This window comes from Canis lupus, chromosome 5, assembly GCF_003254725.2.
Source record: "Canis lupus dingo isolate Sandy chromosome 5, ASM325472v2, whole genome shotgun sequence".
NCBI classification, from domain to species: Eukaryota; Metazoa; Chordata; class Mammalia; order Carnivora; family Canidae; genus Canis; species Canis lupus.
Window position 1 is genome coordinate 45,091,199 of NC_064247.1, and position 14,265 is coordinate 45,105,463.

Here is a 14,265-nt window from a genome sequence, read left to right on the forward strand (position 1 = left end):
TAGAAATTCATAACCATTATTTTATTTTATTTTTAAAGATTTTATTTATTTACTCATGAGAGACACAGAAAGAGGCAGAGACATAGACAGAGGGAGAAGCAGGCTCCATGCAGGGAGCCCGACTTGGGACTCGATCCCAGGACTCCAGGATCATGCCCTGGGCCAAAGGCGGGCACTAAACCACCTAGGCATCCCTCATAACCATTATTTTAATATAAATGAACTAGGTCAGAAAACATCAGTTTTTGGCATCTGGTAAGATATTGTTTCCTGAACTATTGAGATTGTGTGGTGAAAGTGCGCGTGTATTTCTCCTCAATAATGACATCAATGTATTTCTTACAAGTACAAGTTACAAATGTTTGAATGTCTATGTATAGCAAAGTCTCCAGTACCAAGAGGTCCTAGGGTTCCCAATTGTGAATGTCCTACACATTGTGACATCTGAACTCACTCGGATACATAACTGGACAACAAAGAGTTCTGGCTAACCAGACAATAAATGAAAACAGAATTGCTCTGTTCTCTCTGTCACAAAAGGCAAAAATTATTATGTATGATCGGGTTTCTAAAATGCACTTCTTCGATTTTATGCTTTAATATAAATCAATGAATAGCACTGAAACTTTCTTTGGCAACATGCCTCAGGTACATAATTTAGATTATGTCCTTACTGAAGAAAAGTCTATGGATATAGACAATGTGAAGTGCTCAAACTGGGGACAAACAGGCCATATCTGGCCCCCAAACTTGTTTTGTCTGCCCTGTACTTTTTTAAAAAAGACTTTTATTTATTTATTTGAGAGGGAGAGAGAGCAAGCACAGAGGGAGGAGAAGAGGCAGAGGAAGAAGAAGACTCCCTGCTGAGCAGGAAGCCTGATGTGGGGCTCAATCCCAGGACCCCAAGATCATGACCTGAGCCAAAGGCAGACACTGAACCTACTGAGCCACCCAGGGGCTCCCTGTACTTTTTCTTTTAATTGTAAACTTAAATATCTCCACAGAAGGTTCAGAGGCTCCAACTTGAGTGGCATAGTTCACCACCACTTTCCCATATGAAACATCCAACCTACTCCACTCATTCCTTGTCAGTCAACCCTTGCAGGCATTTGAATTTGAGACCTCTGGTGTAGTGGCCAAAACTGGAGGAATAACAACACCAAGACAGATGCCAAAAGCCACATCTTTAGGCCACCATCCAAAAGAAAGAGCAACAGGCTGGAATCCTCTCCTGACTCGATTATTAATCAGCAGAGTGGCCTTGATAATCATTCTCTTCTTAGCAGTAAAATTGAAGGTGTTGGATTACAGCATTCCCTCTAGTTCTCAAATTTTTCTATCCTTCTCAAAACTTGAGTTGTCATTTCCTTCCTTCTCCAAAGGAAGCCCAGAGGGAAAAACTATGACCATTTAAGTACTTCAGTTCTAAGTCCCAGTCAATCAAGGTTTTACTAGAGAGCACATACTTAAGTAGTGGCAGCTGTCAAGAGTTGCACATAGAGCAATACACAAGAGACATGAGGGAATGTGCTGGAAAAACAGAGTGAGCTGATAATATTTAGCAAAGGAAAACCTCAACTATTCCTACAATATTTCCTTAGAAATGAGCTTGTCTGTTCCCAGTGCCTGGCGGAGTGTTGGGTTTCCCACAAGATGAGACAAATTTTCCAGGCAGGGCATATTTTTTAAGGTAACTCAATATCCCAAAACATGTGCCTCCTTGAATCTCTAACAGTCATAAAAAAATAAAAAATAAAAAAAAAAAACAAAAAACTGCCATTAGTTTACTTTCCATTTGCCAGGTACCTTACCTACCTTAACTGTCATCTTCTCAACAACCCCATGAAGACACAACCCCTTTTGTGAGGCACACTAGGAGAGGTTAAATAACTTGCCTAAGCTCATACAGCTAGCTGTCATTTAGTATTTAAAATCACATCTTTCCAATTATACTTTGTCTACTTCAGCAGCCTGAGGAGGCAATTCCAGTGGTCAACATGAATGCTGTATGACATGTGGGTCATTTCTTGGATGTGACCTAAGCGTGGCCAGTGAAAAATAGTTTGGGCACTTTATGGGAATTACCCTTGCTTTACTCCCCAGGTGGTAGGTTCTGTTCAGAGAAACCTAAAAGGTTTTAATTTATATGGATTCCCAATAGGCAATCTTGTTTTGTAACTATCTGGCTTAGAGGACTTTTTATGTTGTGCTCTTGAAAATTGATACTTGTCTACTCTTTGGCCTAATTTTAATCACTAGAAGGAAAAATAATCTTTATATTCATTAAATGCAAGCCCCCCAGCTTTCAGAGAAGCTTGGCCCCTGTTGTGTATGTGTATAAATATGTATGTATGCAGATTACAAAGACATCAAGGCATGGTGGAAAAACCACTAGCTTTGGGAAAAAATACAACTGTGTTTGAGTTCTGGCCTGCCACATGCAAGTTTTCTATCTTTTCCCTGTTTCCCACCCAAAGCCACATTCCCTCTCAATAAAGTTGAGGAGATACTTGTTCTACCTCATAGAATCAAATGAAATAAGGTCCATGAGAGCACATAATAAACACTAAAGCCCTGCTCAAATGCTGCATTTCATCAAATCTAAGAAATCATACATTTTTAGTCACAGCATCAAGAAAAATATACTACTGATGATATATATACATGGAGTATTCTCAATTTTAAGATGATTAGGAGTGTCCAGGTGGCTTAGTAGGTTAAGCATCTGCCTTAAGCTCAGGTCATGATCCCAGGGTCCTGGGATCGAGCTCCACATCAGGCTCCCTGTTCAGGGGAGAGCCTGCTTCTCCCTCTCCCTCTGCCACTCTCTCTGCTTGTGCTCTCTTGCTCTCTTTCAAATAAATAAATAAAATCTTTAAAAAAAATAAGATGCGTACAGATACATAAATGTTAATATATTAAAAATTGTCTTAGAATTGATGAAACAAATTTTATTATTTGACTACTTGTTAATCTGAGAATATTATTTGTCTATTTATAATTCAGGTATTTTGAGCAACTCTGGTAAAGACAACATTCATCATATTTACCAGGCCTACCATAGTGCCTGCCAAGTAATAGATGTTCAGTATCTAATTGAATGAAAATGCAAAAAAAGTTATTTCAGAAGCCATCTTTAGCTTACAGAAAAATTCACCATGGGTTTCTTTAGTAAGCTCATTTAAAATGCTGTTCCATTTGTGAACATTCAACTTACCCTTGACTTTTCAAGGACATGCTCATGGTTTAACGATGTTACACCTACATTACCATTTCAAGAGTAACTCATGGAAGCACATGTCTCTTTCATTTGTCATTTTATAAGCAAGGAAACCAGCTTTTCAAATGGACAGACTCTGACAGACTACCATAAACTGGCCCTGTGTTCAACTGCTTTCAATATTGGGAATAACAAACTGAAAATATTCATGTGGTAATTAGTTCCCCAAAGTCAGGTACAAATCTACACAGAAGGGACACCTGGGTGGCTCAGCGGTTGGGCATCTGCCTTTGGCGCAGAGGTGATCACAGAGTCCCGGGACCGAGTCCCACATTGGGCTTCCTGCACGGAGCCTGCTTTTCCCTCTGCCTGTCTCTGGCTCTCTCTGCCTCTCTCTCTCTCTCTCTCTCTTTCTTTCTGTGTCTCTCATGAATAAACAAATAAAATCTTAAAAAAAAAAATCTTGGGCAGCCCCTGTGGCACAGCGGTTTAGCGCCGCCTGCAGCCAGGGCGAGATCCTGGGGACCCAGGATCGTGTCCCATGTTGGGCTCCCGCATAGAACCTGCTTCTCTCTCTGCCTCTCTCTCTGTGTGTCTCAATAAATAAATAAAATCTTTTTTAAAAAATCTACACAGAAGTGAAAGTTTCCCTAAATCTCAGACGTTCCCATGTTTTGCTCTGAGCTCATTTTATATGATTTTATCTTTAAGATGTTTAAAATGTAGTTTCTTATTCTCTGTAACCCCTTTGTGCAAAGGTTGAGCCCTAGAGCATGTGGCAGATCCTATATGACAGTGATGAGAAAGACAATGATCACCTCAGCTACAGGCGGAATCAATTCTTGGGGTGCTGAGTCTCCAGGGCACCAAACCACCATTACTCATTTGACCACAACTCCTTAAAGGGAAAGAATTAGCATTTCCTGAGCACTAAATTAAGTTCCTGGGCTTTTATTTTTTGTTTTTTTGTGGGTTTTTTTAGATCTATTTACCTATTTAAATCCAAAAGGTGTTTTGAGAAGGATTACCATACCCATTTTATACCCATGGAGACCAGATCCCCAATATTCCTTTCCGCCTGTTATGCTAACAGAACACTTAATCTTTAGCTGGGCACATGGCCATATAGAATCACAAATCTATTTCTCAATATCAATGCAGTCTGAAACATTTTAAGCCCTTAAAGTTGATACAGAACTTAGAGCAGGGGCCCCTGGGTGGCTCAGTTGGTTGAGCATCCGACTCTTGATTTCAGCTCAGGTCATGATCTCAGGGTCATTGAATCGAGCCAGAGCCACACATCGGGCTCTGTGTTGGGTGTGAAGCCTGCTTGAGATTCTCTCTCTGACCCCCACTGGGCTTACATACTCTCTTCTATCACTCTCTTTCTCTAAAAAAATAAAAATAAAAATAAAAATAAAAATAAAAATAACTTTTTTAAAAAAGAAAGCAAAGTGTCAGTGCTGATGATACAGTAGCTCTGAGTCTATTTCAGTATGACCAAATGACACTCTGATTCTTTCTCCATTTGTGCTAAAAGTAATAAGGAAGTAAGGTAATAAATCAGAGTATTTTTATTTTATTATTCTATCTTTTTGCTTTCTATTATGGAAATTTTCAAACATATACAATTATGACAATTATATAATGGATCCCTTTGTACCCATCATTCAGCATCAACAATTACCAAGTTACAGACAACCATGTTTTGTATGTATGAACCCCTAACTACCTTTTTTCCTTTTTTTTAAAGATTTTATCTATTTAGTTGAGACAGAGACAGAGACAGAGAGAGAGAGCACAGGCTGGGAGGAGGGTCAGAGGGAGAGGGAGAGGCAGACTCTCCACTGAGCAGGAAGCCCAAAGCAGGGCCCGATGCAAGTACCCTGAGATAATGACCTAAGCCAAAGGCAGATGCTTATCTGACTGAGCCACCCAGGTGCCTCTCCTAACTACCCTTTTAGCAAATTCTAGACTTTGTATCATTTCATCAGCAAACATCTCTGTATGCAGCACTTTAATTTTTGGAACATAACATCAGATTTCATTACATTGGAAGAGGGCAAAGTGCCATCCCACTGTATCTGAGAAATGAAAGTCATCCACCAGTTCCCTTTCAGGAGACTGTCAGAGGATCCTGCATAACCTTTCTGTTTCCACATTTCCCAGGGAAATAATGTATCATCCATTCAGCTTCCTGCCCACTCTCCATCTCCACAAAACCTACCTTTTCAAGTACTGGCCATAATCTTAGTTGCGCCTTGCTACTTGAGAGATCTGGAAATCAGCATGGATTAAGTTTTCCCAGGATAGCAGAAATTCATGGACTATTAAAATTGGAAGGAGCTATAAAGGGTAGACTATCCCTTTCAATTTAAAGATAAGAATATTGAGACAGGGAAGTGAGCAAATTGATTCACTTCTGAGTTTTCTAAAATGCAAATCCAATTAATTATGTGACTCAACTACTTAAAACCATTTAAGGGCTGCCCATTGCCCACAGTCTAAGGTATTTAACATAACAAACCCTTCACATTCTAAGATAAACTACTTCCCTCTGGAGACCCAGCCCTCACCATTTCCCCTTCCCCACATCCTCTTTCTAAGTCTAGACATAAAGCTTCTTTATGATCCCTTGTCTAGCCAACTCCTGCTTGCCCTTCAGATCTCAGCATAGACAACACTTTCCCAAGGAATCCATCAAAGTTCTCAAAACCAAGTCACATAATTCTGTGTGTCCCACAGCACATTGTACATCTTCTAACATAGCACTTATAATACATTACTTTGAAATTTCCTGTTTGATGTATGACTTCCCACATCAGATTATAAGCTTCATGATGGTATGGCCATGTTTGGTCTAACTCTATGCCTGACACAATGCAAATACAGGATATATACTTGCTAAATAGATGAATGACCACTGCCACTGGGAAGAGTCCATGAAAGACATTAAGGGAAAGTTGCTCTGTATAATGTCTAGCACTCAATGAAGGTTAGTCATTGAATTTCTTACTACACATAAGGGACTGGCTGGCATTCTGACCAGTCAGAGCTCTTAATATTCCTATTCCAAGTATTTTACTTAATATGAATTCAGCCAATAAAGCTATACTTTACTGCTAGTTTCCTATGTAAATAAAATTATTTCTACTGGGTTGGGAAAACACACAGATTTATAGCATCTTGAAATCATTTCTGCTTGAAATTTACTTTTTGACCTGAGTAGAGGATTCACACACTCCAGACCATCCTTCTGAAAGACTCACAAATCATCATTTTTGAAGAATATTTCCTTTGGGCCATATATTGTTTATGAATCACTGAAGATGGCTCTTTCATCTTCCCTCCGAAATCACTATGCCCATATTGTATAGACTATAGGAAATCATGTGTTGGTGAAAAATGACATGGGAAAGTTCTCAAAAGAAATAGACAATTGGTTGCACAACTCTGAATGTACTAAAGACCACTGAATGATACACTTTAAATGGGTGAATTGCATGGTACATAAATTAGGTCTCAATAAAGCTCTTGCAAAAAAATTAATATGAGAGATGTTAAGTTATTAATAGGATATGATGATTTTAATAGCTAATATGTATTAATATAATCAACATAACAGCTAACATTTATTAATATAAATATAACAGCTAACATTCGTTAGTATGATAAATACAGTAGCTAATATTTATTGATATGAAGTAGGCAATACGTACCTCCCAAAAAAAAAAAAAGGTATATAATCAGAAATTACTCAGGAGTGCCTGGGTAGCTCAGTTAAGCATCTGCCCTCAGCTTAGGTCATGACTCCAGGGTCCTGGGATTGAGCCCCACATCAGGCTCTCTGTTTAGCAGGACCCTGTTTCTCCCTCTCCCTCATATATGAATCATATATATAACTTTTAAATGTCTAATAGCCACATTTTTAAAAAACAAGAAACAAGTGAATTAATTTGAATATATTTTATTTACTTCAATGAGCACAAAATATTGCCATTTCAACATATAGTCTATAGGAAAAAGTAATCCGTGAGATACTTAATGTTTTTTTCATAGTAAGTCTTCAAAATCCAGGATATATTTTACACTTACAGCACATCGTTTACAGCACATCTCAATTTAGGTAAGTCACATTTCAAGTGCTCAAAGGCCACTCAGTGCTAGTGGCTACTGCATTAGTGCAGATATAAACTGTCCATCAATCTCCACAATTACCTCTAAGAAGACTGAAGCTTTTGTAATTATAGATGAGAAAACTGAAACTCAAAGAAATTAAGCAATTTGTTCATACTCAACAGCTAGATAATACAAAGCCCAGGCTTAAGTCCTGGTCTTTGGTCTCCTCCATATTTTATGCTCCTTATCACATTATGCTCATTGTATAGTAAGAACTAATGTTCAGCATGATCCTGAAATACAGCCAGATCAAAAAAATTAATGATGATGTGGCTTCATCTATAAAATGAAAGGTTAGATAGGTCGTCTTTAGGCACAGGTTCTGTAATTTTTTATTGATCATTAGGACATAGAGCCAGCCAATGGGACAGATGTGGCTTCATCTATAAAATGAAAGGTTAGATAGGTCGTCTTTAGGCACAGGTTCTGTAATTTTTTATTGATCATTAGGACATAGAGCCAGCCAATGGGACAGAGGAGTTCAAATCGGAACAATCCCAACTTCTCTCTATTGATTCACGAGCGTCATGAATCTCTTACTATCAAAAATGGAAGTATTCCCTCCATTACACCTTTTCTCACCAATTATCACTCTGTTCACAGACTCAAAATCAAAATCTTTGCAAATAAAATTTTTCACTGAAAACAGTCTGCAATTGCCAACAATGTAATGTTAACACCTGAACTAGTCCAACAAAATGGTTTCTTTAAGCAACAGACAGAAATGGAGAACACACAATCTCCTCTTTGTCAGTGTCCCAACCCTCCCACCATTAACAAGAGGGAGACTGCCCTTTCCTAAGTGGTTGAAGTTGACAGGTTAAGCTTTCAGGAGAAAAATGGGCATTGCTGATATATTTTAACCATTATAATTTTCTCTGGATTTTTTCATCACTCAAAATTCATTGTTTTTTTGGTTTGGGGGGATTTTTTTTTGCAGCAGCAGCAGACTATAAATCCTGCAAGTTAACAAGAAACTTGTTTTCTAATCAAGATAACTGTGAAAGTGCTTAGCATAATGCCTGGAACACAGCAATGTATTGTTGATTTCCTATGCATCATAAATTAAACCACATTGTCAAGAAATATTTAATGTCAGGGAAATACCTACAATATAACGTTAAGAGAAATTATCAGGACACAAATCAGATTCTAGATATGAATCATATTCTTTAAAAAAAAAAAAAAAAAAAAGTCTGGAGACACCTGGGTGGCTCAGCAGTTGAGCATCTGCCTTTGGCTCAGGGTGTGATTCCGGAGTCCCAGAATCGAGTCCTGCATCTGGCTCCCTGCATGGAACCTGCTTCTCCTTCCGCCTGTGTCTCTGCCTCTCTCTCTCTCAATCTCTGTGTGTGTGTGTGTGTGTGTGTGTGTGTGTGTGTCTCATGAGTAAATAAATAAAATCTTAAAAAAAAAAAAAAGTCTGTCTCTATATGTACATAGACCTAACAATGGAAGGAAATACACCAATATATTAACAGTAACTATCTTTTGATAGTAGTATTAAGAATGATTAAAGGATGCTTATTTTTGTATGTTGTGGAAGATTGTTTGCAAAAATGGCTGCAATCAGCCCTCCCCCACTTCTTGCCATCCACACCACTTTGCAACATTACTTCACATTTCGTTTCACCAAGAAGTAGTTTACTTTCTCACTCCTTAAATCTGGGCTGGCCTTAAAACTTCCTTTGAACAACAGAGGGTGTTATGAACTAGATGTTTTTGTTCCCACAAATCATGTGTTATAGCCCCAACCCTAATGCCATGGTATGTGGAGGTGGGGGATTTAGGAGGTAATTAGGAGAGGGTGACGTCATGAGGGTGGCCCCAGTGATGGCACTTATATCCTTATAAAAAGAAGAGAGACGAGAGCATTCTCTCTCCATCATGTGAGGACCTGGCAAGAAGGTGACCTGCAAGCCAGTAAGAGGGCTCTCACCACCAACCCTATCTCCTCATAGCCTCTAGAGCTCTAGGCCACCAATAGTCCAGTCTATTGGAATGGACTAAGACAGAGGGGAAGTGGTATTGTACCAGTTCTAAGCCTCTCCCCAACAGGCCAGGTGGACTCCTGCTTGCTCTTGCTCTCTTGGGCTCTCCTCGCCTTCTCTGGAAGAATGATCACAAGCTAGTCTGCCATAGGCTGGAGATTTCATGGACGAGCTGGCTCAGTCATTCCACACATGACAGCAAGCCTGACAAGAGCCAAGCTTGGCCCAGACCAGAACTGCCCAGCTGAGCCCAACTCCTGCCCAAAAAATTGTGAGCTGAATAAATATATATTGTCTTAAACAACTAAGTTTTGGGTGGTTTGCTAAGCAATAAGTGTAATTGATAAATATGTGCTTTCCAGAGTTTCTACAAAGAAAATAATACCATTCATTTAAAAATCAAAACAAACCAAAACCCAATCTTCATCATAAAGAAGAAAAGGAGGGAGAGGGGAAAGAAAAAGACAAAACAGATCTGGATTCAAATCCTGACCACTATCCAGCAGCTGTGTTAGCGAAGTTATTCAAAGCATGCTGAACTTTATTAATATTACCTATATCAAAGAGTTGCTTTTTAAATTAAAGGTGACAATGCTTATAGCATCCAGCAGAGTAGTTTAATGGGCACTCAATACATCCTAGATCCCTTTCTTATCTTCCCCTTACTTATATTCCCAGCAATGCCTTCATTTTCTGGAAATAGCTCAGCTTTATCCCACTCAAGTTGGCAATTCTTGAGTTCATTTTTTATTCTTAATGCATTTTCTTCTCCTTTCCTAGATGGAACAAGCTCATTTACTCAAAAACCACTGAACTATGCCCTTATGTACTTTAAGCTTTGGAAAAAATATTAAATAATAGAATGCTATAACTGTATTAATAGCTAACTTTACCCTGATGATTTTATTATGAAAATTTCACACATGCCAAAAATTTGAAAGAATTTCACAATACCCACATACCTAATACCTAGATTCAACAACAGAAAATATTTTACCAATTTGTTTTATCTAGATATTTGAGGGTTTTTTTCTTTTTGCTGAACTTAGCGCAAATAAATTGAGACATCATATTACTTTACCACTCAATTCTTCATCATGCGTCTCCTAATAAGGATATTCTCTCACACGACCACAAAATTAATAATAATTCCCTAATGCATCTAGTATCCGGTCTATATTCAAATATCCTCAATTGTCCCCAAAATGTCTTTTATAATAGCTGACTTCTTAACAGTTTACATATAGATAGATGTGATGCTCACAACAATATTTTTAGGTAGATATTATTATTCCCATTTATAGTTGAGGATAAGTTCAGAATGCTAATTTGCCTTGCCAGAGATCATGCAGGTATGGAGTTTGTGGAAAAGTCATTATTTAAATTTATTTAATGTTTAACTGGTTTTAATAGATCAGGCTGACTTATGAACAAATGCATTTAATTTTTTTTACATAAATGCACTCTAAAATAATAAAACTTCTAGAAAAAAGCATAAAACAATATCTTCATGATGTTGAAGCAAGCAAAGATTTCTTAAACAGGACTCCAGAAGTAGTAACCATAAAGCAAAAATTAATAAAGTGTACTAAAAAAAATAAAAATAAAATAATAAAGTGTACTACAACAAATAATTTGTTCATCAAAAGACATCATTAAGAGAGTGATAAGGCAAGCCACATAGGCAAGAAAATTTCTGCAATACATATATCCAAAGGATTCACTTCCAGAATATATAAATCAATAAGAAATGTTCAGATCAATAAGAAAAAGGCAGATGACCCAATAGAAAATTTGGCAAAAGTCATAATCAGATCCTTCACAAAAAAAAACTGTATACAAATGGCCAATAGGCTACTAGAAAGATGTTTAACCTCAGATTCATCATGGAAGTTCAAATTAAAACCACAGTGATAGACCATATATACCAACGAGAACTGCTAAAATTTAAAATGACAGACATGATCAAAAAAATGTTGGTAAAGATGTAGAACAACTAGAAATCTCATAGACTGCTGATGGAAGTAAAACATAGTATAACGACTTTGTAAAACTCTTTGACAGTATCTACCAAAGCTTAATGTACACATATGGTATGACCTAGTAATTTCACTCTCAGTGTACAGCCAACAGAAATAAGTGCACCAAAAGACACACTGAGAATGTTCAGAGCAGTACTTTTTGTACTACACCAAAACCAGAAATTACACAAATTTCTCCTTGTCAAAATTAAAATGAAAAAAAGTAGAGTGGTTTATTTACTCTCTGGAATACTTTATAGCAATGAAAATGCACTACAGTTACCACACAGCATGGATGGACCTCACAAATACAGACAGCACTGGGGAAAAAGAAGCTAGAACTAAAGATTATATACTGAATGATTCAAAATCAAGTAAAACTAATCTAGAGTGGTAGACGTCAAATTAGTAGTTATTCAGCAGTGGTAAGAGCATGGATGGTGGCCTGAAGACGGCTCTGGGTTGCAAGTAACCTCCTGTTACTGGATTTGGATGCTAGTTTCACAAATGTGCTAACTTCATAAAAATTCATCAACCTGAACACTTAGAAGTCATGTGTTTTTTTCCATATGCTTGATTTAAAAGCTTGCTTTAAAATTCAATATTTCCAGGGCACTAGCATACCCACAAATCGAATCAAAGAATTCTGAGGCCAAAGATTACCATTTTGTCTCCTGAGAAGATTCTGAATATGCCTATTTGTGCAATGCTCTTATTTACTTTTGATGACCCAAATCTGGCCTTTCCCAGTGCTATCGTTCATTATAAATTTCTCATGTTAGATTAAGCTTCTTGATTTTGCTTTCCCTTCAAACTTTTAATCCTTTCTTATTAATTCAGAGGAAACTAGCAACAAATTTTAGAAAGAAAAAACAGAATCGAGAAAGCTGAAGCTGATATTAAGCTGAACGATAATACAGACTCCCCTAAGGATTCAGGATGTGATAGCACACCTAGCTCTGAGCAATATAGTGAGGGATAAAGGCAGTGAGGTCTCCAGTAGACCCCTGCCCTTGGCTTATGCAGCTGGGCAGCTGCCATTCCCCAAATCCCAGCTAAAGACAAAGAGGTTTTCTCTGGAGAGAGCATCAGGAGGTTTGCTGGACAGGGGAACATTAGGCAGAGTTTAAGGCTGAAATAATAAAATACATTTTGACATTCTGAATGCTAAGACCCCCTAGCATTCTTCCCGGTACCTCAGTGGATATACCAGCAACCTCTTAAATTAAATGGCACAGCAAAATAAGGCAGGAAAATGGGTAAGGGAAGTGTTTATTCTTCATTCAATCTCTGAAGCCTTAGAATGAGTCTGTTCCCTGATGACTAAAAAGGAAATACATGGCAATCAGGAATAAATGACTACTACTCTATGAGAGTCACTGAGGAAGTACCTTTACAGGAGACAGGACAATGAGGCCAAAATGAACTACCACAGAATCTCATTATTTAACTGATTCATGGACCTCTAAAGGTCATCACCCCCTTCATGTTTTCACACTGCATTCCCTCATTTGCCTGCAATTTTTGAATGGATTTTTAATTTCTTTGAAGATTATTTTCCAGCAAATCTACCATTATAAATATTTTAATATATTTTTATAAGTATTTTAATTAATATTTTAAGTGCACTAGTTTATGTGGCAAACTAATACATATGGTACCTCCAATCTACCCACTTCAACCTTTTTTCACTCTTTCTTTTACTCAAGTCATTCTCTCACTGATTTATGCATTTTTATATGGGCCAAAAACAAATAATAGTAATAATATCATTATAAATAATAATAATTTAGCTTTCAGAACATAATTTTCAGGTGGGCATTAACTCTCACGATGTGACAGTTTTTTTTTATCTAAAGTGACAAAACAGCACAGAGAACGTACATTGGGGGTCAAAGAAATCTATGTTGGCATCCCAGATTCACTGCTTACTAGTTGTTTGACTAAGGTTATTTCATGATTCTGATCCTCGATGCCTTCTTCAATTAAACGGACATATTAATATTGCTAGTTTTATTTTTTTTTTATTTTTATTTATTTATGATAGTCACACAGAGAGAGAGAGAGAGAGAGGCAGAGACATAGGCAGAGGGAGAAGCAGGCTCCATGCACCGGGAGCCTGACGTGGGATTCGATCCCGGGTCTCCAGGATCGCGCCCTGGGCCAAAGGCAGGCGCCAAACCGCTGCGCCACCCAGGGATCCCCATATTGCTAGTTTTAAATGAGACAATATACGCTAAGCACTTAGCATAATGCTTGCACATAGTAAAAGTAAGTAGCAACTTTACTTTTTTTTAATATTAATAACCTGCTTTCTATATCTAAGATTTGAAATTATATGCATTATCTCATCTGAGTCATATCAAGACCAACACACTGCTCTCATCATTGCTGTTATAGTTTTCTACATTTATCAAATAAGATGAAAGAGACTGTCCATGGCTTTTCATTCCTAAAAGGTGATCACAAGAAACAAAAACAGATGATCACTTGGAATTTTGCTGTTCAAATGGCTAATGCAGAGTACTAATTAACAAAACAAAAATTAGACCCTAATTGTATGAGAGAAGAATATACACATAGTAAGAGTGAATGTCATTCAGCACCTCTTCATTGGTCTCCCAAGTTGCTGGGGATAGAGGATACATTAAATTACTCTGTAAATGTATCAGGAGCATCAACTTGGTGATAGGCATAGTGCTGGACCCTGGATTAGATACCTCCCCAAACCTAAAATACAGCACAGAATAAGGTAGATACTACAAAAGGATGGGGTGGAGAAGCTATGGGGACTTAGAGAAGGAGAAATGGTTGGGAACACCAATGAGAGATCCAGAGCGATCTCCTGATCACT

General features: G+C 37.7%; 1 protein-coding gene across 5 annotated transcripts in view; it reads right to left on the minus strand.

Annotated features, from left to right (window-relative positions):
* DNAJC6 (DnaJ heat shock protein family (Hsp40) member C6) overlaps positions 1–14,265 on the minus strand; it is a 138,866-nt gene that overhangs the window by 98,005 nt on the left and 26,596 nt on the right. The window lies entirely within an intron of this gene.